The sequence below is a fragment of the Parasteatoda tepidariorum genome, chromosome 10 (genome assembly GCF_043381705.1).
Source record: "Parasteatoda tepidariorum isolate YZ-2023 chromosome 10, CAS_Ptep_4.0, whole genome shotgun sequence".
Lineage (NCBI taxonomy): Eukaryota > Metazoa > Arthropoda > Arachnida > Araneae > Theridiidae > Parasteatoda > Parasteatoda tepidariorum.
In genome coordinates, this window is record NC_092213.1 from 5,687,114 (window position 1) to 5,707,550 (window position 20,437).

The following is a 20,437-nucleotide window of genomic DNA, read 5'->3' on the forward strand; positions in this document are numbered from 1 at the left end:
TAAAAAAATTTTTGTTCTTGTAACGGATTTTTTAATTTAAAATATCGTCTGCACTAGCTCGTAACCATATTTATTTGACCCTCCAATCATTAAGATTGAGTTCTTGTACATGAAAATCCAATTATTAGATCAAAAGTTATTCAAGGAGCTTGCTTTTTATATATTGCATATTGTACAGGGAAGAAAAAACGTACCACCCTGAATAACTTTTAATCTAATGTTCGGATCTTCACGTTCTAGAACTTAATCTTGAAAGTTTGAGAGAGACTTCAAATAGGGCAATTAATAAGTGCAGGTGGTATTTTGAATTACGAAATCAGACACAAACACGTACTTTCCAGGAATAAACATGCCTTTCTTTATGGATTCGGATTTCTTAGCCCCGAAATATAGAGGGTAGCTGCAATTTGAGAAATATGGTCCCAATAGTTTAAAAAGGAGAGCGCTCCAAATTCAAACCACTTAATGCTAATTTTATTTCTTGCGTATTTCCCAAAATATCTTGAGATTTATATCTTGATTTCTATATCTTGAAAACTTAGTAAACGAATTGAAAAGTTTTTGCATACAATTATAAAATTCGTTTATTCAAAGATAATTCCAAAATAGACGAAATGCTGTCATGAGTCAGCCAATAGTTGTTTTTTCCCAATAAGCAGACCTGATCCTATAATAGTTAATCATGCATTTGGTTAAATTTACTATTTTCGTAGAATATTATAAAAGAAAAATTGCTTTTATACACATGAAAATACTGCTTACACTAGGCTCTTATTTTTTGCTAATTTTGCAAGGAATTTTTAACGAGAACTATTTTGAATAATATTTAATTCGAAAAATGAAATCATAATTATTTTTCTAAAATTGCAAAAAGCAACATCACAAATTAACTTGAAATGAAATATTAACGTGATGATTATTAACCTGAAGCATTTCCTGATTAAAAAAAAAAAAAACAAATATAAAGCGGTTGAGAATACGTTAAAATGTAATAATGGAATCATCAGTTTATGAAAATAAAAGTTGCACTATATTAACACTCTAGAATTACCCAAGAATATTAATCCGCCAATGAAAATGTAATTCGTGTTAAAATAAATAAATATCTAGCATAAAAAATATAAAACAATCTTTCCGAAATAAATTACGCGCTTATAAATCTACGTATAATAATGATATTTATTAAATTTTGCTTATTTGACAAATTATATGTACAAATTCAAAATTATTTTCATTAACCAATTTAACTTTTCTGCAATTTAAAAAGCATTGCAATTTACTAAATGAATGCATTTACTATTTAGTTATCAAATGCAATAAAATAAAAGTATTTAAAAGGAGAAGAAAAATTATTTTCTATGTTTCTATGTATTAAAATAAACTATTTTACGTAAATTCTTAAAAATATTCAACTTATGTAATACTAGTTTCCAGCTTTATCAAATGAAAATCTTCATTAAATAATACCTTACCTGAATTCCCACGTTACCTAACGATGCAAGATGATATTATCTTTTATAGTCCCTTCAACTAATTAGCATTTTATGTATCAAAATTTCAATTTATTTTATTAATATTGACTAAAATATACCAGGTGGTTATTTTTCTACGCGAACTAATCTTTTTTTTCTTTCTTCTTCTTCTTATCCTTAACTTTAACGGAGGCGTTTATTCGCCTCCGCCTTTATACGCCCACAGAATCTTTAGCAATACCCTGGAAAATTCGAAACTCTCGCTCCATTTCGCTAGATCACAATTTAAGCTACATATAAAGAGCAGCGATTTCAGCAAAATGAACCCTTTCTCAAAAATCGTTTTCTTTTTCTTTTTAGGTGAAGCTTAGTTGTTTTTTCTCAAGAAAAATCGTTTTCAAACCACCACTCGATCACTCTGAAAAAAAAAATATCTAGAAGTAATTTTTTTTATAAATATTTACAACAGAATTGAGAGGTAAATATTTTTCAGGTTTTAATATTTAATTAATATGCAACATCTAATTAGAATGAGCTTTTGTTTCATTAAAATTAATTAAAAAAGTTAATTTTAAGCCTCGGATAGTTTTTGTTTTTTATTCTGAAGAAGCTTTTAGATTAAATCAGTTATATGTATAGATGTTTTAATAAAATTAGATTACATAATTTTGATGTAACAAAATATAATCGAAGTTCAAAAGAAAAAAGATGTTCTTGAAGTTGCTTCATTTTTTTAGTTTGTCTAAAAAACTAATTTCTGGGAGCAGTAGTCAAGAATTGAATAAACAGCTTCGTTGAATGATTCACAAAATTTGGCGTTTAGTGTATAAAAAATGATCTTACACCGGCACTTAACCGCTTTTACTCTAAAATATGTTTGTTCACATTTAGTTATTTATTTTACTTTAACTCAGTTTATTTATTTTTATTTATTTATTTTATGTTTGTTTATTCTGTTTTACTTTTATTTATTTTATTCTTATTTATTTTGTTTTATTTTTATTTATTTATTTAAATCAATAATTTTCAATTTAAGTCACTGGTGTCTCGAATTTCACGCATGAAGTAATCTTCATAGAAGACTGATTTTCTTTTTTATTAAAAACGGAGATTTTTTTTATGATTCAATTTTTATTGTTTCACAGTATAGGGTTTTGTGTAAAATAACACACCTGGTGGTCTTACTGATTTTCTGGTACATAAGGACACTTTTGTTGAAATTCTGAATGACAGTTTTGCCAAACTGAAATTTATTGAATTTCTGTGTTACAAAAACTCAATTCACTCTATTACTTCCTTCAAGTATTTGTGGGCTTGTTTAAAAACCTTAAATTAAAAAAAAATTTTATTAACCAGCTTTATGTCGCATGGTCTGGGAGGCCAGATATGTTCACCAAAAACGGAAAAAGACACGACCAGGTACTTTTTTCTACATATATTTTATAAAAAATAAATCATATTTTCCTGCCGTTCTATTATATTTTTTCCTGCATCTGCCATTCCCCCCTCCTCAAAATCAGCCTTAAGTGCAGAGACCTATCAGGAATTTTTCCAGTGCTCTAAATAATCAGTCAGGGTCATTTTTAAAATAAATAAATAAAGGAAATTTAGATTCAATTGAAAATCACTTATACTCTATCATTCAAATCATTATTTATCATTCATGCTAATCTGTTGCCGATCTCTATAATATAACTCAAAAATATTTCATTCTTAAGTGACTATTACCATATGGTTTCAGTCACTTAACATATATACTTAAGAATATATATACTTAAAAATATATATACTTAAGAATATATATACTTAAGAATTAAGAATATATAAGAAGACTATAACCTTATTCTTATAGTCACTAGATCTATATAAACATTTTCGTCGAAGAAGTAATAGCGCTTTATTGTAACTAATTAAGACTACAACGAAACAATTAACGCTTCTCAGGACAGAGAATGGCAATAGATACAAAGGCCGCTGAACTTTTGTTTTTGCATAGGCACGAAAGTCCGGAACGAAAGACTTGTTTATTCGAGTTCACAAACTAATCTCTGTGTGTCTTTCTATCTCTCAGGCATCGAATAAAAGAGAGTGGGGGGAACTGGGGAGGGGAATCTTTTCTGCATCACCTCTTGGTAATAAATACCCGAATCTCATTACAGCGTCGCGCATTCAATTTGTGACGCTTTGTTTTTTACTGACGTGATAATAATTAGAAGGTATGTTTTAACCAGTGTCTTATCGACGTAGGGTCATACTCCAAAATGCCTGCCGGTAGGGGAGGGGGAGGGCAATTTCGTCGCTAAAAATGCAGTCTCGCCTGCAGGTGCTTACAAATCGTTTTCGTTCAAAACGATCGTCTGCAGATTTTCTCAGGATGTTCTAAATGACATTTTTATGTGTGAGGTTGTCATCGTGATGAGAAATTGTTCAAACAAGACAAGTTCTTTTTTTTGTTGTCATTCTTATTTAAATCGGTTCAAGCATTAGTCCTCAATCTTGAATTTCGTAAGGTGGTTGTATGACGTTGGATACTTCAATACGGCTCGTTTTTTATTTTATTTATTTATTTAAAGAGAAAGAGGAAGGAAGATCAACATTTTTAGAACACTATTTTGTTTTCACATTGTTATCCATATTTTGTGATTCCTTTCTCTAAGAACAACGCTCTTAAAATATTCTCATAACAATATCTTTATTACAATGTTATGTTATTATTACAATATTATTATTATACAATATTAAAATGACAATATTATAATTACACCATTATTATTACATTATACAAGTTCTATCGAACAATATTAATAATAATCAAATTTCAATGCATGAGATAAGTTTATTTTTAGCATGGTTCTTTTTATTTTTAGAGCAATCTGATATTCTTCAAAACCATCAAATACTTTGTGATTCTTTTTTTTTAAGAACAACTCACTTATAACAATGTCTTAACAATATTATAATTACAATGTTTTTTGTAACAATATAAAATGTGTATCGAACAATACTAATAATAATCAAATTTCAATGAATGAGATAAGTTTATTTTCAGCATTTTTTTAAAATTTTTTTAGAATCTTCTGAAATTCTTCAAAACGATCAGATACTTCGTTTCTTTTTCTCTGAACAAGTAAATGATAATAATGTCATGGCAATAATTACAATGTTATTATTACATTATACAATTTGTATCGAACAATATTAGTAATAATCAAATTTCCATGAATAAGATAAGCTTATTTTTAGATTTTTTTTTTTTTAGAATCATCAGAAATTCTTCAAAACTATCAGATACTTAGACATACTTGATTCATAATATCATAACAATATACTTATAATATAATGTTTGAGTCGAACAATTATAATAATAATTAAATTTCAATAAATGATTCTATTTTTAAAAATTTTTTTGTTTCATTTGAAATCATTGAAAATTTTTCAAAACCTTTATACAATTGCACTTTGTGATCCTTTTTTCTGAGAAGAACTGGTTCACAATAATGTGATAATGATAACAATATAATAACAGTATAGTGTCTGTGTCAAACAATAGCAATAAAAATCAAATTTAAATTACTGGCTTTATTTTTAAGAATTTTTTCTTTTAGATTCGTATAAAATTTTCAAAATCTTCACATTAAGTGGATAATAAAGTTTAAACTCAAATTTATCATTAAAATTAATTTAGCCGTGGGGGGAGGTAATTTTCTCAAGAACAAGAAGTATTAGTTTTATATAAACAGCTGGCCTATAAATGTCATTGTCTTCAGTCAAGATTCGATTCAGAGCCCTTCGGATTCGTAGTAGCATGCTCTAACCTACATAGTTGTACGGTAGTAGTCCAGAGCGAGTCAGGAATCTTTATATAGTAGCCGTCGCAATGACACTTCATGATGTTTTAATTTCCAATATCAATGGTACAAAGATTGCAATTTGAAAAATATGGTCCTAATATCCTATAGCTTAGTCAGGATATTGGTAATTTTAATATCACTCTTTGCTTATTTCACTGCATTTTTAAAAACTTTCATGGTAATAGAATATGAATAGATATAAAGTTTCCAAACTTTCCCTGGCTTGGGTTATTCCACTATCGTATCTATCGTATCGTTACCTGGCTTGGGTAGCATCCCACTACATACCCGGAGGTTCTAGGTTCGAAACCTGACAGCAGCCAACGATCATCTCTCACATACTTCCAATCCCCATCACCTTTGAGACTTTGCTTTTTGCTCAAAAATGAGCATATGCTATTTTAATCATGAATGCATGGAGTTTTTAGTTTCGATTGTCGTTTGTTGTTGCCATAAGCCATTAAGGCCCTGAAGCTGCGATTGTTCTTGTTTTCCAGTGCCGCCATCTGTGACCAAGAATTCGACTTCTGCCACACCCATACTCGCTTACAGGGCGGACCCATTCATATGTCCATTCATTCATCCACAGATCGTAATTTTAACCTGAACCAGAGAACGACCTATCTCCAATCCAGTACCCCTAGAGTTAAAATTTGTTATGGGAACATGGCGGACTTTGTGGCCCGACAGATTTAGCGTGCACCAATCACCATTCACTATACGGGAAGTTTTCGGTCTAGTGGATTCGCACTACCGTTCTCACGAACGTAAGTCCAGCGCCCTACCAACCAGGCTACCCTGGCCCTGATTGTCATTTGTTTTGGTGGTATTTTGACGCTTTTTTCCTCAATTTTGAGAATTCCTTTTTTTCTTAAAGCATTTAATAAATCACTTTGCACATATTATAACATGTATACAATTATACTATATTACATATGTAGCCTAATTTATTCAAATTCAATTCTAATTTTATTATTATTTCTCAAAAATTTAAATTAAATATTGAAGTAAAGAGATACATTTGATATAAATTAAAATATACCAACGAATAACATTAATTTGTATCAGAAATTATAATTAATCCATTTTATATGAAATATTCATGGATTTCAAATGAAAATTATATTCTATGAAATAAAATTTACGGTGATGTAAATATCAAAATAATATAAATTAGCAATTTAATTAGAACATACATCGCTAGCTTGCAACAAATTATCTTTAAACTTTCATAAAATAATTTTAAAACTCAATATATAATCCAAATATTTTTTGAAATTCATGACTATTGAATTCGTTAGATATTATTCCTTTATACAACTGAGCATAAAGAAATTTAATTATAACGAATCTCATTTCAGTTAAAAATATTGAAATGCATCTACTTGCGTATTACCTCTCCTAATTTAATTTGATGTTTAGAACAAATTTTAAGAGAAATATTTGATTTTTGTATTAAAAAGACTATTGAATGTCTAAATTTGCTTTGTTTAAAACGAACTAGTATTATATTCAGCATAATTTTATATTCTATAGCTGTAATGAGATAAATTAATCAGTTTTATCAATTTTTTTTAATAGAAATATGTTTTAAATATTTACAATATTAGGAACTTTTAAAAGAAAATTCGCAAGTAATGTCAAATAAATCAAAATATATGCATTAACATTTTACATAAAATGTTTTTCTTCTACAATTCCTGGTATATTTTTTAGGTGGTGTTTGATTAGATGATTTTGGATATTTATTAGATGACAACAAATTTAGCTTATTTAAAACTAAATAAATGCATGCTAAAATAGCAAGTGATAACCAACTAATACCAAAGTCACAATTTTCAACAATAATTTGTGAAGTCGTGGTGGCTCAGGGAATAGAGCGATGAAGTGATCCCTCACAATGAAGTGACCCAGGTTCGAATCTCCAGCAATTGTTGACTGGTATGAATTATGCACTCTGCTCGCAGTGGCCCAGTACGGATCCTTAGAGGTAGACGGTTCATGGTTTTGAACTCCCGTCGGGCTAATCGCGGAAGGATATCGTAGTTTTTCTAACCATGTCACGCAAATGCGGGTCAGGAGTTCCCTTGTCTTCTGGATCGAGTTCAAAATTTCTAGGCTACGATGTTCAACATTTAAAGTAGTAAAATCAGAATTCTGCTCCCGGCTCGCAATGTCTCGGTACCAATCCTCAGTGTCAGACAGATCACAGTTTAAAGTTCCCTTGATCTAACCGTGGGAGGTTTTCATGGTTTTCCTCTCCATGCAACGCAAATGAGAGTTAGTTACATCAAAAAGTCCTTCTCGAAAGCAAGTTTCTCCCAATGCTTGATCCAAGAGTTTCCTTGTCTTCTGGGTTGGGTTCTAAATCGCAAGGCTGCAGAGTTTGATAGTAGTAAACTCGGAATTGGGTCGGCTATTTAAAGCAATTTATAAAATAAAATAATATTTTGTTTTGTTTTATTAAATAAAATAAAATAAAATTTTATTATATTTTGTTTTGTGTTATTAAATAAAATAATATTTTATTTAATAAATATTATTTTATTTAATAATTTAATTATTAAATAAAATAAATCTTGTCGCAAACTTTTTATTTATTTGAAATGCTATATAAAATATAAAAATGTTATTTGAAGTATCGAAAAATATAATTAAAATATAAAATTATGTGAAATTACAAGAAGAAAGTTATTTTTACAGTTGTATACATCAGTACAATTTAAATAAATAAATAATGATAGAAAAATAAGAAATTTATGAACAAAAATAATTACATTGAGTTTATGATGCAATTTTAGTATCATCATTACATTGAGTCCATGAACACTAACAGGTTTATATCACTGTAATTTCGTTCTACATTTTTTAAAAAAAAATATGAATAATTTTTAAACTAAGAATTTTTTTATTCGCATTTGTTCAATTAACATAATCCTTTCAGTTTTATAATTTTTTATTTTCATTTAATAGTAAATGAATAAAAAACGGGATTTTTGAGAAAATGTGAAAAAAAGAAGAAAATACTAACAAAACAATGCTTAACTTTTTTAAAGTCAAAAATTATCATTGAAAATTAATTCAAGTTCAAACCCCAACTAAACTGGATAGAGCAAAAGTAATTTTTTTCCTCATAAGTGTGTCCCGCAGTGGACTGATCGTTAAGACACGGTTCCCAGCAGATCACCGAAGTCAAGCATCACTGGCTACGGTCAGTGTGCGGGTGGGTGACCACTTGGGTCAGTCTGCGTAGGGACCGAGGGTGTGCGGTATTGGTCCTCGTTAAACTGTGCTACCGTAAAGTGCTCGACTTCGCGCGCAGGTCGTCGGGCTACCGAAGCGGGGGTGCCATCCCCTCCGCAGAGGATCAAAATTGTGATGGTATGTCTTCGGATCATCCTCCGGGATGTTTCCCAGACCGTCGCCAATAGCCCATTGTGCAGCTCTAGTGCGACGCAAATTAACAACAACAACAAATCCTCATAAGTGTTATAGTGTCCTGCTTAAAACAGTAATGGAACACTTGAGTATAATGTTTGAGTTTAAAAAAAAGCAATGTACGCAAACTAATACTTAAAAAGAAAATTTTTGATTTCAAAAATAAGAGGATAATATTTACATATTATATGCTCGTAAAACCTGATAAAATTTTGATTTAACATCATTTTTAAACAGTTGATGCATCCAAGGGATTAAAGTTCTTTTTATTGATGTCCATTAATTTAAAATTGCAATTTTTGATCTTAATCAAAATTTTGTAAGTTTTGTAGTCGCATAGAATGATGCTTTTTTTTGCGAATAATATGCTATCATCATAACTGATGTGAGTTGGCAACAGTTACTCACGACTGTTAGAGGGCACGTTTGGCCTATCTTTAGCCAGCGCCCCTAAGCTAATTCTGAAAATGGCGCAAAACTTCAATATGGAGAAAGGCCACAATTCTGAGAAAATGAAAAGCGTTTGTGGTCTAATTAAATAATATTTAAAATTATACTCCAATGCTGTATTATCTGGGCTAATAGAATTCGCAAAAACTGGGAAATAAGGCATTGATTTTGATAATTTTTATGTAAATAGAAAAATGTAACTAACTTGATTAACTCGATTTTTAAAAAAAAGTTTAATAACTTTTATAATATTTTAGTTATTTGTCCGTTCTAAAGCCTAGAAAATTATTTACAGCAAGATGGCATATAGTTTAAAATCATAGCTTTGATACAAGTGTAAGGCACTTAAACTGTGGCTTTTTTTTTTAAATTTTCCTTGGAGAACAAGATTCTACAAACCTTGTTAAACTTGAAGAATGTCACCAAAAAATGAGCAAGCTGGCGTAATTATGCAACTTTTTTTTTCGCTCTTAAGCAAGAACAGCATTGTTAGATCAATAATGTAAGGGGGAAAACAGTTTTAAAGTTGATTAGATAGTACAAGTTTCAATCGATTAGGTACATCAAGTAGTACATTGATAGCGTTAAACAATCTTAAACGCAAAACCTTACACAATATAGCAGACTATAAACATTTCCCCCCTTCTCTTTTAAACGTCTGAGTTACGTGTCTGCCTGATAATGGTTAACGTCTGACTGATAATGATTACTAGAAGTAAAGAGTTATTGTCTGAAGCAAAAAACAAGTATAAACATTTTAATCTTCATCAATGCGCCCACGGCTCATCATATTACAAAACACTTCCTTTTTTGTCATTTGAAACGAGCACCAAAAATGTAGGCATGCATAATTAAACAAACAGTTTGAAGAACTGCTACTGACGCTGTACTTCTTTTTCCTACATTTCTTTTTTTTTTTTCATTGACGTTCTTGTTTTAGAATATCAAAATAAGCTTTATGATTTTTTTCCATTAGTTATTTCTAACCAAACAATAACTGGGGAAGGAGATTTAACTTAGAAGTGTACAAGATTTATAAACAACCCGATATTATTAAATACATAAAAAATAAATGGAATGAATTGGATGGTGATTCGAATGAGTGATGACAATACAATAAAAAAGATGTTGCTTTTTAGACCCACTTGGAACAAGAAAGTGGGGAAGGCTGCGGTTGAGATGAGCTGACTCGGTGGAGTCTGATTTTCTTGCAATTAATGAAAAGAATTGGAGATCAAAGATAAATCGAAAGTCGTTATGGAGAAATCTTTAGAGGAAGGCATTGGCCCACATTGGGCTGTCTGGCCAACTATGATGATGATTTCTAACTGACCCTAAGTATATGTTTTACAGAACTTTTGCTAATTATAACCGCCTACGGGAAAATGGGACTTAGGCTAGGTGATATAATTCATTTTCACTAAAAAATAAATATCTATCCCAGAACAATCAAATGAACTTCATGTATTTTCCATTTATTATTCAGTCTTAACCTTACGTACCTTGGGCAGTATAGGGGGTTAATCACATTTTTTTTCTTGCAAGTCGATAAAAATTTGTTGTTGACGAATTTTTATACATTAAAAAACTCACATAACTTAAAGAAAATTATTTATTACTATTATTAATTTTTATATTTTACATATTAACTCACATATTTTTTAAATTAAATTGAAAACTATTTGGGTCTTCCGAAATGGAACTAGAGTTTCATTTTATTTTGGGTTAAAATCGTAAATTGGAATTTTTTTAAAGCATAGATATAAAACAAATTTTAGTTTTTATGTTAAAAAATATTAAATATAATAGTGAAAAAAATGTGAGTCTATTATGTTCCCTTAATTTACATGGAAAATCTTAATTTTTATTAATAAATACGCATATATGTGTAAAAATGAGCATTTATGCGTAATAAAAAATAAGCGTAATGCGTAAACAATGAAACAATTTCATGAATCAACATAATTTGCAAACTAATCTTAAGTTAAGGTTATTAAGTGGATAAGATTAAGGTTTTGATGTAGATTTCGAGATGGATTAAGGTTTTGATGTTGATTCCTGGATGGGTAGAGGTTTTCATGACGATTTTGAGATGGATTAAGGTTTTCGTGTAGATTCTGAGATGGATTAAGGTCTTCATGTAGTTTCCGAGATCGATTAAGGTTTTGATGTAGATTCTGGGATGCATTAAGGTTTCATGTTGATTCCTGGATGGATCTAGGTTTTCATGTAGATTCTGGAAAGGCTTAAGGTTTTGGTGTAGATTCCGCGATGGAATAAAATTTTCATACAGATTCCAAGATTCTTTTAGGTTTTGATGTAGATTCTGGGAGGGATTAAGGTTTTCATACAGATTCCAAGATTCATTTAGGTTTTGATGTAGATTCTGGGATGCATTAAGGTTTCATGTTGATTCCTGGATGGATCTAGGTTTTCATGTAGATTCTGGAAAGGCTTANTGCGTAATAAAAAATAAACGTAATGCGTAAACAATGAAACAATTTCATGAATCAACTTAATTTGCAAACTAATCTTAAGTTAAAGTTATTAAGTGGATAAGATTAAGGTTTTCATGACGATTTTGAGATGGATTAAGGTTTTCATGCAGATTCTGGGATGCATTAAGGTTTCATGTTGATTCCTGGATGGATCTAGGTTTTCATGTAGATTCTGGAAAGGCTTAAGGTTTTGGTGTAGATTCCGCGATGGAATAAGGTTTTCATACAGATTCCAAGATGCATTTAGGTTTTGGTGTAGATTCTGGGAGGGATTAAGGTTTTCATACAGATTCCAAGATTCATTTAGGTTTTGATGTAGATTCTATTCTGGGATGGATTGCGGTTTTCATGAAAATTTTGAGATAGATTAAGGTTTTCATGGAGATTCAGAAGAACCTAAAAGATATAGTTTATACGCTATTTTTTACATTATTTTACGCTCTAAACTTAACATTATTGAAGTTAGAACTGAAATTTATGCTTTAAAAAAATCTACGTTTCTGATCTCAAATGAAGAATTTTTACGTTTATTCTGAAAGATTAAAATAATTTTCTATCTAACTACCACATTTTTCTTTTATTGACTTGAAATTGTAAATTTCGAGAAAAAGTTTTTAGTGGTAAGTTACATGCTTTGATGTTTTACATATTGCTTGCTAAATCACGAAAATGTTTCTGTTTTAATTTATTTTTAATGCAAAAGAACGATTCCCTCTCACTCACATCAAAGTAAACTTAATTTTTATTAATTTTTTTAAATTTTTTTTTTTGCTGTTTATACAATTGATGTTTAAAAAAACATACCAAACAGTAATAAAATTTAAAAATTTAAAAAAAAAAACATGAAAATGTGATGTACAAAATTCTCATTTTATGTAGAATAAACAAATGTCTCTTTTAAAAATAATTTTTATTTTAGCTGACTGTTCAACATACTAAAATATACGCGTTTAAACGTTGAAAAAATACGCGTTTAAGCTTTTAAAAGGCCCATTTCCCATTTGAGTTTACCAATTCAATAACTACCGTGTCTTTCAATCGTAAGAATTTCACTCTATTAATCATGGAAAATATTTTGAAAGTATGGAAAAAAAAATTTTTTCTCCGAAATTCGCTCTGAAGTTGTTTATTCATAATAAAAATAACAGCGAATATTTCTTTTCAGTTCTTTTATAGTTAAAAACAAAATCATTCTTTCTATGAATCCTACAATTTCAAATAAAAATTTCGTTTTTTGTTTTCGTTATTTTGATTTTAGTTATATAAGCAGCCATTGAATATTTAAAGTACAATACATTTTAAATTTGTTCAGTGTGCTGCCAATTTTGCTTTTAAACTGGTTTTTATTCATTTTTAAATGATTGATTACTCTGAGTAAAAAATGTCTGCATGATTTTAACATTTTAAAAAAAAATAAAGATGTTATTGTAATATATTTTTTTGTAAACAATGAAGTGGAATGAATTAATAAATCTCAGAAAATACCCGGATGTCCGCTTATATGCGTCACATCCGTTCGGTTGAAGTTAAATTTCCGCATTGAAGAGAAAAATAAAGACACCTTATTTTTTCAGCGAAAACTTTTTGAATAATTTAATTATATTTAAAAAATATTTTTGTCTATAGAATAAAATTTTGTCAGTGCACTAGTTTTAATTTTTATAGTTCAATACAAAACAATTCTGTAAATTTTGCATAAAACCTACACATTTTACTTAGAAAAAGCGCAGTTAATAATTGGATACTTGTAAATGGAGAAGAAGAAGACAGCTGAAATCACATGATTATGCATAATCACATGGTTGTGCATGGCGTGTTAACGTTACAGCTATTGGGCTTGTTTTATTATCACGCTGAATTAATTTTCAGATCAGATTTATGAGATACCTGTAACCGACCTCACAAGTGTGTGTATCGAATCTAATTGGTTGCATAATGTCACGATTTGCTCAAGCATGACGTCACTTGCAGGTATCCAATTGCAGACAAATAGAAGACTTTTTCAAAAGCTTTTTCTTCCTTCTTTTTTTTTCAAACTCAGCCTGAAATAAATTTTAAACGAATATAAAAAGATATATCGATATTTCTTACATTTTTATTTATTAATTTATTATTATTTTTTCTTCATTTTTTAACTCATTCTTTTCGGATTTGTATAACTATAAATTTTTAACATTTTCTTAAACTTTTTATTGCTTGCTTTTCGTCAAATAGCAATCTTTTATCAAGCATAAATATTAATGCATTTTTTAAAAGTATTTATTTGCTTTTGATTTCTTAAAAAAATTACTTTTTTTATAAAATATAAAAATTTTATTTAATAGCTCATTCTTTTCAATTCTATTTCATTTTAAAATTAAAACATAGACACAAATACAAACAATATTATCTGAAATTCCGCAAATAGCAATCCAAAATCAAGAATAAATATTAATGCATTTTTTTTTTAATTTAACTTATTTTATTCAGATTTCATTTTTCAAATAGTAACTTTTAATAAGAAATGAAACATTATATATATCTTTTTTATTTCAATTAGGTTTCCATTTTTAAATTTTAAAAACTTTTCATTTTTTGCTTTTCCTCAAATTGCAATCCACTAAAAAGCATTAATATGAGATGAATTTGTTTGCTACTGACTTCTTTTTAAATAATAACTAGTTGAAATAAGTAAAACACTTACTCATTCTTTTCAGTTTTAACAAATTTTAAACTTAAAATATATTTGTAAATGAAACTTTTTAATATTTGCTTTTCGTTAACTAGTAATCTATCATAAAACATTATTAAAACACATATTTATATTTTCATTTCTTTCTTTCCGATTTATTTTTAAAATTAGAAAGAGTAATAATTAAACCACTTTATTTTATAACTCATGCCTTAAAGTTATAACGAATTTGAAGTAGTTTCGAAAATAAAACTTTTTATTATTATTATTGTTTTTTTACATGGCTATACCAATCCATCATAGAACGTAAATATTAAAAAAGCAGTTTTATAATTGTAATCATTTTTTTCCGATTTCTTTTTAAAATTCGAAGTAATAATAAACAATGAACTTTCCTTAATAATTCCTGTCGTTTACTTATATCAAATTTTGAATTTAAATTTTTGTTCTAAATTTTTTGTATATTTGCTTAACGTCTGCTTTTTATTAATTTCTGCTATTAGGCAGAAACATTAAAGTTTTTTTTTTCATCGTGTTTATTTGTTTCTCAATTTTTTTTTTTGATAAGAATTTTTAATAATAAGGAATGCACTTTATTTAATAAGTCACTCTCTTTCAGTTCGATCTGAATTTAAAGCATTTCTTAAACTTTTTATTACCTACTTTTTCACGAATAGCTGATATTGAAAGCTTGAAATACGTTAAATTAAATTTTTAATGTATTTTTCAATTGCAATAATTTTCCTAAGTAGTAATAATTAATAATTGCAAATATTGCAATAATTATCTTAAGTAGTAACTTTTAAAATACTGAATTTAATAACTCATGCTTTTCATTTTTATTGCTTACCTCATGTGCTCTAGCTTACTTATGATTTTCAGAGATTTTATCTCATGTTTTTTTCCGTTTATCTAATTTTAAACATTTTATGAAACTTTCCCCCCCCTTAAATAATAATCAACTATATGGCACGAATAAGACATAATATTTAATTTCTTTTATTTGCTTCTAATATTTTTATGAACAATAACTTTTCATCGTATATAAAACACTTAGGGAATGCGTTATCGAAAAAAAAACATATATAAAGCAATTTTCTCTTAAGTCCAATAAATGACACTGAAACAAGATATATAAAATAACACAGCTCGCTGTTTATCACAGAAAAGAATGATTTATTTCAAAAAGTGGCGAAAATCAAAAAGAAATATCACAGCATGTCATCAAACGATTTATCTTCCGTATAGGATAAAAATGTTTTTAGTGCTTTTCGTCGCTTGTTTCGAATTCGAGTTTTGATAAAAAAGGGGGGAGAGAAAGAAACTAAAGCATGGTTTCGGTCTTAGTTTCAGTATCGCATTCAGAGTTTCCGGTCCGACCGACCGGAAGTAGGTGTCATCGCGATTCGCATCGCGACTTCGCAGAAAACGCGGTCAATAAAGGGGTTAACGCTATCGATCTGCAAAACGGCGCTGCATCTATACTTGTCTGTGACATCATGCGCTATGCACCCCATGTGATCATATTTACAATTATGGCAGACATGAGGTGAAACTGATGGTCATTAGGTAAACATGTCATTTTTCTTTCAAATTTTATGTATTTTCTGGCAATTTGTGACGTATAATGTGTTACAATTGCTCATTGGTGTATTCCTTAACTTGTCAAATCATCCGGATCGTGGCTCGATCGCTAAAGAATGAAAATTTTTGTTGTTGCTAGCCGTGATGTAAGATCCAATTTAGGCATGTCTGTGTGTTTCTTACTTTTTTCTTTTGCTTTCTCATCTAAACTGTCTAGTTGGATAAATTAAATGAAGCAGTGCGCTGCATCTTTATTCAATCGTTTTATTTTCTTCTTTTTTAAATAAATATTCTATACACTACGTTTTATAACTGAATGTTTATGGAATAAATTTCGAACGTTTTTTTTACATATTCAAAATGAGTGTTTACACTGGATTTATTTAAGTTAATGAGGAGAAAAAAAATGTCTTTATTATTTTGTATATACCTGATTAAGAAAAGATTATGTAATTGTTGTTCTATCAGTTAATAATAAAGATTGAGTTTGTATCTTTATTCAACATGCATTTATCAATTTTTACTTGGATATTAAAAAACTCTCCACATCAAAATACATCACGTTCCTCTATTGTATTTAAAGCAATTTATGTAATAATAAAATTAAAGTTTATTCATATGCAATTTACTGTGCAATATTAAAATCTTATCTGAAATATATTTTTCATAATTGCATCTTAAATCGGGCAGATCGGTAAGTTGCTTGTTTTATGTGTAGGTTGGGTTATGTGCATAAATGAACTGAATTATTAAATATTAGTTATATCTTAATTTATTTTAAATTTTTTCGATTTTCAGACATTTAAAATTGAATTCTACTTCTAATTTGTATTCATTATTTTCAATCCTCATAAATAAATACTGGTTTTTGATATTCTAGTTATTGGACTTAATTTTTAAAATATTTATTCTCTAAACCTATTTTCTTCAGTTGTATTTTAAGCTAGGCTTACAATAATGTCCATTCCTGTGTAACATTTTGGCGAAATGTACATAATTAATAAAATAGATATTTTTTTAAGTGACTAATATCTTTATTTTGGTAATCTTTATTTAGAAATTTTGTATGAAATTCTCCGTACCAAATTGTGCATTGATTTTTATGTTCTTTACATTCAATTAAAGATATACTTTTGTGTATTTGAATTATGTATTCTAATATGGTAACATTTATTCTCTCAATTTACTTTTACTGTTGTTCTTCATTCTGTTTTATTATTGCATCAATTCACATTTATATGTATGAATATTTAAATTGTCCAATGCTGAGTAATTTATAATCATTTTTGGGATTTTGCTATTCAGATATTTTACATATCAGGGAACTTCATATTATTTCAATATTATTTCAATATATATTCAATATTCATTCCTTGGTCCAGGGAGGGAAAATTTTCTTGCATTTTTTTAATTAGTGTTTTAACGTAATTGAAATCTTTAAAATTTAATTTTAAGCAATGGATATCCTGGTGTTTTAGTCGGCTTTTCAAAACCCAAAATTTTACATAAATCGGGGGGCTACTTATACACCTGTAAAACAGTCAGATATTAATGGATCGTGAAATATCGATGCACTATATACAATTAGATAGATATGAATAACACTGTATCAATTTACCCACTTCAAAAACTATTTTAATGTGATATATATACAATTAGCTATAAATCTTTCATCATATTACCTTTAAGTAATGATTTTTTTAGAACACTTTAAATTATATTTAAAAAAATTAAGAAGAAAAGTCAAGATAATTTGTTCATCAGTATTTCAAAATATATAGCACTATGAAAACTTTTAAGAGGTACCGTAACGATTCTAGAACATCTTCTATGTTGGATTCAATAAACGTTATGCATCTTTATTTAAGGGCAAATGTATCAATATGCATTGATTTTAACTTCGGAAAAATTTTGCAGACTTAATAATTTTTTTTAATTTAAAGAATTTTTATATTTGTATCTTTCAGCGGTCAACTTATACCACTTATAAACATTGTTAGGTATAGAATCCCGCATGCATGTCTTAAGAGGATACATTAGAAAAGATTCTCAGCTTTTGCAGATACTTTCTTAATATTTTTTGTAATATTAAAAAAAGTATTCATACAAAAAAATGAAAAGTTTGCACAAAATAAAAGAAGCAGAGGACAGCATAATTATAATTTAGTTGTATGGATGCTTCTACTGAAAAGAAGAGATAAAACTGCTCGTTTAGCCCAAAAATTAGTGATCCCATGGTTACGGACGAGCAAACAACTGGACATGATTATCGCTTTATAACAAAAATAGTGACAGTAAGAAATCTTTTAATGTAATTTTGTTTGCTAATGAAATATATTTGCCCAAGTTTAACACAAAAAGTTAAATATGGATTTCGCGGTGAGGAACTACATGGGCAAAATTATTAATATTCCTTGATTCTTAATATAATAATAATTAACAGTAAACGTACCAACACTTTACAATGCAGTGATTTTAACATTAAATATACCATAACTGGTCTTTTGACCAGTTATGGTATGCTTACTGTTAACATCGCTGCAGTTCTTTGATTTCATTTTTGTTTATAACTACTTATATTAATTTTTCTCTAATGTTCTGAATGTTAATGTGCATGTATATATATATAATTTTTTTTCCTTCCTTTTTTTTGTCAGGACTAATTAAATATGTTAAATAGTTAAATGTTTGTCGTTTTTGTAATGTTATGAAAGCAGTATGTACTAAAAAAATATGAGTTTGCAGATACTTTTGGATTGTGTGCGCAGATACTTAAAAGTTAAGTTTTATCTTACTATGCTTAAAACAGCGAGATAGCAAGTTTCATATCAGATCTTTGCTTTTTTTCGTTATTCGTCGGGGTCGATTTAAAAAGCAAAATTTACAGTAACTAATTTTATAGTAACGAAGAGTTGAATGTGAATTTAACAAACAAAATTGTTTTCGTAATGGTCTCTAAAAGGATTAAGTTTTATTTCAATTGTCTCTGTAACTAAACCTGTATCAGTGCAATAAAAAATGTGATTTTTTAATTGAGTCATTTTATTTGTATCTGTCCGTTTGTTGTTAATAAATAAAGACAGTAAGGTAGCAACTTAAAATCTCTCAAAAAATGATAACATTGTTACAAAACATAAATAATTACCAAATATTTAACTTTTATTTTAGAAACAAATCCTGCAGTTTCATTAAGAGGATGCTATACCGGAAAAACTTTTCAATGCAAATTCTGTTTCATCCCCCCATTGTTATATTAAAATTTTAAGTAGGAAAAAATGAGTTCAGATACCTTGCGTAGGCCCTTTTTCAGATGTTGAAAAGAAAAATTTCAAAATATTAAAATGAAAGCAAATTATGGTCGAACTTTTCTACAATGTAATCCTAAGTAATCCTCTCATAATTTGCATTTTGATATTTGTTTTTAAAAAAATTTCTGAGTTTAAAATATTATGGTTTACTCAATTTTTCAAAACTTAATGTTTTAAATTGCTTATGGAAGTAAAGAAAATTTGCCGCGAATGGATTCTCCTGTCTCGTAAATACTCAAGGAAAATTTTTTAAATCTTTCTAAAAAAAGCCTGGGTCAATAAGAAAAAAACCAAAATAAACTGGGCTTTTTTTATTAAAAAAAAACAAACAGGTTTTACAAACTTTTTTTCCAGGATAATTTCATTTCCACGATAAATTTCAAACATTATTTTTTGTACATTATTTATTAAACATAATTTTTTATTAATAAAAATTTATCCATATAATGATCAAATGTTATAGGTCTTAGTATCAGAGAGAAAATTTATTAGATAGTATAAGACTTAGTATTAGATTTATATTTTGGCAAACAATTTAAATAAAAAGTTTGGAACCAAAGGAAAGCAAAAAAGAAAGTCTAAAAATATGTTAGCAAAAACAGCACTTCATCAGCGGCTGCCTGCTCGTGCATGTGCAATGTGTTAGCAGACAGTACGTCTCCTGATGAAGTACTGTTTTTGCTAACATACATGTCTTAAAAATTTTCTTTTGCTTATTTTTGATTTATAACTTTTTATTTAAATTTCTTACATAAGACAAATTTGCATTTAGCACTTTTCCATTGTGACTTGTTATTTTAATGTTTTTATTCTTAAATTTTTTTTATCTTAAAATCAGGGTTGGTAAAATCAGGGTTGGCAAGACCGTCCTGGCAAAAACAGGTTTTTGCCAAGCAAATTGGCAAAAAGTGGCAAAAACCTATATTTTCCAAGATGAGAGGACAAAAACACATTTTTGATACAACATTATTCCTAAAATTGAAATATATACTATAAATATAAATAATTACAAAAAAATTAACAAAATTATTATTCCATAATTAAATGATAATGTAATAATATATCATTTTAGTAGTTTAAAACATTATTGATTGGAAAATTTGTGATTATTCTTTTTTTTCCAGTGAAATGAACTTATTTTAAATTAATATAACTATAATTTAAA

General features: G+C 28.2%; 2 protein-coding genes across 10 annotated transcripts in view; one reads left to right on the top strand and one right to left on the bottom strand.

The window, feature by feature from the left end:
• Positions 1-1,637, bottom strand: part of LOC107451244 (uncharacterized) — a 35,578-nt gene extending 33,941 nt beyond the window's left edge. The window contains exon 1 of the mRNA XM_016067282.3: positions 1,473-1,637. The gene's annotated coding sequence lies outside the window, so the exon portion shown is untranslated. The remainder of the gene's footprint in view (positions 1-1,472) is intronic.
• LOC107451227 (tyrosine-protein kinase Shark) overlaps positions 1-20,437 on the top strand; it is a 78,252-nt gene that overhangs the window by 23,254 nt on the left and 34,561 nt on the right. Inside the window, exon 1 of one of the 9 annotated variants that reach the window (XM_043043056.2) lies at positions 15,726-15,949. The exons of 1 other annotated variant lie outside the window; for it this stretch is intronic. The gene's annotated coding sequence lies outside the window, so the exon portion shown is untranslated. Of the gene's footprint in view, positions 1-15,725; positions 15,950-16,010; positions 16,659-20,437 lie in introns of those variants that run through there. 7 more of the 9 variants (XM_071186175.1, XM_071186176.1, XM_071186180.1 and 4 more) reach the window with 7 other exon arrangements.